The sequence below is a fragment of the Cynara cardunculus genome, assembly GCF_001531365.2.
Source record: "Cynara cardunculus var. scolymus isolate 2C chromosome LG 16, CcrdV1, whole genome shotgun sequence".
NCBI classification, from domain to species: Eukaryota; Viridiplantae; Streptophyta; class Magnoliopsida; order Asterales; family Asteraceae; genus Cynara; species Cynara cardunculus.
Window position 1 is genome coordinate 21,486,090 of NC_037543.1, and position 4,459 is coordinate 21,490,548.

The following is a 4,459-nucleotide window of genomic DNA, read 5'->3' on the forward strand; positions in this document are numbered from 1 at the left end:
ATAATTGATTTGTTTTATGGAAAAATAAATTAAATATATAAATACAATTTTTCATTCATTTTAAACATACCTTACAAAATACTAAAAAGTAATTACTATTAAGGCATTATTATTTATAAAATACAAAAAATGACATAAAAAATGTTGTTCAATCAACCGTGCTAAACAACCACTCATTCTTTTTGTCTAAATTTATTTTGAATGGTTATCGAACCGCCTGTTTTATCGACTCTTATACAAAAAGCGATGCTAATTTAAATCCCACTATTTGCTTCTTTGGGTCTGGCGTAAGGATAAATTAGAACATGAGGCCACCTTCCGTCCCTTGTAAGCCATAAGAAACGAGCAATGTCTGAGTTTTTTTTTGCCTACTTTCCGGTACACCTACCCATATGAGAAAAACGCTCCAATCCCACCAGCCAAATCTGCCAGATTGTGAAACAAACGTTGATCTCCGTGTTTTTGATGGTTTGACGTGTTTTCATTTTAACACGTTCTTTACATTTTTCTTTTGGTGTTGTCACGTTTACCTTAAATTGATAATACATGAATGATGGTATAAAGCGGTTTTTCTTAGACATGCCTTCGTCCTATCTTTTAAAGAATTATTTTAATATTAGGGTTGTAGACCGTCGGTAGAAATTGTAATAATTTATATACGAGTTAGGATCGAGATCCACATGCCCAATATTATCTTTATAAAAAATGAAAAGGAGATTTCAATTCATTTGTAAAATTTAAACACAAATTTATTTTATTTTATTCTTATTTTGATTATATAACTCTTAATCGTACGTCATAAGATTTACTTAAGTTTAAACATTTATAAAATATAAATTTACAAGTTACAAAATATGAAAGACATGAACTTTATTGGTTTTTTTAATGTAATTTAAGCTATGAATAAATAAATTGTAGATTAGAAGTAACGGTTTTTTATGTATGTAAATACATAAATAATTTTTTTTGGTTTTTATTAGAGATACAACAACTCATCCTGTCCGCCCCCAATAATCCCCACCTACGGAGCAAGGGTGGGGCACGGGTGGTGTGGCAAGGTTTAGGTAGGGTGGGGTGGGGGTAATAGTTGTGAGGATGACATTAGTGATATGATGATTGGTATTTGGTAGGGTATGGGTGAGGCGATGGATGTGATAGTCCAAACAAAGATGGTTGTTCTAATTCTATTGAGAGATTTCATTCTAATTCTTAGCAACGAAACGCATGGTCAAATTTTATTCCAATTCTTTCAAAGTCAAATTATTTTGATGGATTTCAATTCCATCATGTGAACCAAACACCCGCTTAAAAAAAGAACAAGTTATCCTAACAGAAAGGGTGGAATTCGAGGTTTTGAGATTCAAATTGGACCATTCTCACCATACCTGAGGACATTAAGATTTACCTTTTCTATTATAATGATGATAAAAAGTAAAAAGTGAGATGAATCCTTTTTATATGCATTATAAATATAAAATATATTACATCTAAAAAACATGGGTTTTTGTTTAAATAATTATATTCCTTTTGCTTTTAGAATATTGTCATTTTCATGTTTTCATCACTATCAACCCTTATAGTTGACTAGCTTTTGTGGATCAAAATTCTTCTCACAACATTTTTTCAACTTTTTATGATAATTAATATGATTATAAATTCAAAAAGTGAAACAATTTCAATACCTTTTCGACATGTTTGAGCTTAGCTAATTGTTTTTTGTTTCACATGTAAAATATAAAATATATTTTGAATTGACTCATTTTTAGGTAAATGGATTAAAATTGCCTATTTTTATCCTATTTTTATAGATTGAGTTTCGAATATAAACCATGTAATTCTTACAGAATTTGTAAATCAATCTCAATCGTACATCTAAATAACCGACAGTGTAAATTAAATCAGTTCCTGAATCTAATCTTGACTGCATCTCTAACTGATTTGATAACCAACTCCAAATTTCAAAACTAGTGGTTGAGATCAGGTTTATAGGGTTTGTAGCAATTACATGATTTATATTTGAATCTCTCTCTCTCCCTCTATATATACACACACACACACACACACACACACACACATATATATATATATATAGGGGAGCGATCAAATGCAAACCACTCAATTTGTACAAACCGTGCAAACCTCATTCAACCAATCATAATTTTTCTTTTTGTTCATTTTTTTGTAATTATGAGAGGTTGATTAATCATTTTTATTGTGGAGGGTGTTAATCATAGATATTATCTTCATTATTTTAATTTTTAGAGAAATACATGAAACAGTTTCATTAATTTTAGAGAAATACATGAAACAGTTTCATTAAGTATTATATGAAACAATTTCACAATCATATATGAAACAACTTGATCAAAACAAGTATTATATGAAACAATTTCACAAGATTAAACAATTTCATGAAATTTTTTCATAAGATTAAACAATGAAATCGACGGATGAAGGTGGTTTGCACGGTTTACACAAATGAGGACGGTTTTTATTTGATCACTCCTCTATATATATATATATATATATATATATATATATATATATATATATATATATATATAGTTAGCTTCCGGTGAGAAGGAGAACTAAGATGAGGAGCATAAGAAGATATCTACACTATTGGATGCACATTAGGATAGTATGCACATTAGATCAGTCCTCCTATCAAACACGATTCATGGGCCTACTTGAGATTAAATGTGATCAAGGGTCCATATCTTTTCATATGTTTCTCGTCTTAACTATCTTTCTCACCACAATCCTTCGCATATATAAATTTACATATATATAAAAGTGATCATATGGCATAATCTCTTGGGTAGCTTATTTTATATATATGTATATGTATATATATGTATACGGATGGGTTCCGTTGAGAAAAATAGTTAAGGTGAAAAACGTAAGAAAGAGATCTCCACTTTTAGATGCACATTAGGATGAGATGCACTAGATCCCAGTATCAAGCATGATTCATTGATGAGTTTGAGATTAAAGATGATCAAAAGTCAAGATCCTTATTACGCTTCTCACCTTAACTCTCATTCTAACACAATTCTCCACCTATATGTACACATATAATTGCATACAATATTTTCAATCTTAACTAGACAACACTTGGGAAACATTCATCAAAAGGAAATCAATACATCTTGTGCTCATTCTTATTTTGGAAACTCAACTTTAAAAAAGTACGTTTTTGAAATCTCATTTAAAAACTTTTACTGTAAGATATTCAATATGTTTCTCAAAATAAGAATAACAACAAAATTTGAATGTTGACTTTTCAAAACAAAAATTTTGAATTGTTGTTCCCCAAATTTAATACGTCATGAAATAATGTCATGCATGAACCGATTTTAATACGAGTATGGGAACATGCCTTGACACATTAATAATACCACTGTAACTCTAAGGTAGTCTGAACCCATAAAGTTAAACGAATACAATATAGTAAAATTGAAGTGGGTGAAATGTAAATTCAGATAATTTTTGACATTTTACGTTATAGTGTTAAAAATAGACAAGTCTCATGATTAAAAAAAATAAAGTGAAGACAATATATGTTGATGTGAAAAACAAAGGAAAAGGTGTGCTCGCTTGTTGGACTCGGAACATTGTTGACGTGTAATATTATATTTGGGTAAAAAGTTGATTAACGACAACCCCAACCTGCCTTATAAAAAACCCTACCTCCGAGGACATGCACCAATGTGCATGGCAATTTTTTTTACTCACTCGACGGCTGACATTGGGGGATCCAACCTGTTGTTTGTCTTGTATTTGGACAAAGTCGTCTCAACCCTTTTACCAACTGAGCTACATGTCAAAGACTATAATATTATATTTATGTTTGCTTAAATTGCAATTGTCATTTTTACAAAATTAATTCGATATTTTGAAATTCATCATTTGTTTTACATACATATGTCATATATATCATGTCACTGTTTGAAAAAAAAGTACAAAAACAAAAAACATGTCATTGTTTGGAAAAAAAAGCATAAAAACAAAAAATATGTCACCGTTTAAAAAAAAACAAAAACAAAAAGATGATGATAAATTATTACATGTATTTTATCGCAACACATAATATAAAAGCAATCAACAATGATGATATCGAAATAAATTACATTAAAACAGAAATCAAATAAAAAGTTGAATATATGACTATATAATACTTGCTATATTATAAATATAATTTTTTTAGATCGAAATAAATTATCTATTTTTGAATTTATCTTGTATTTGTCTTCAATCGATTAGATAATCTATATCATTTTATAAAACATTTAGCTAAAACTCTTAAACTCGTTCATCCCTAAACGATTTCATTCCTATCCGATTTCATCCCATATCTGAATTCGTGTAACTAACTGTAGATAAACACAATCAAATACAGGATAAACATCTCATTTTAAATATAAAAAATCTAAAATATAATTAGGATAATCATTGA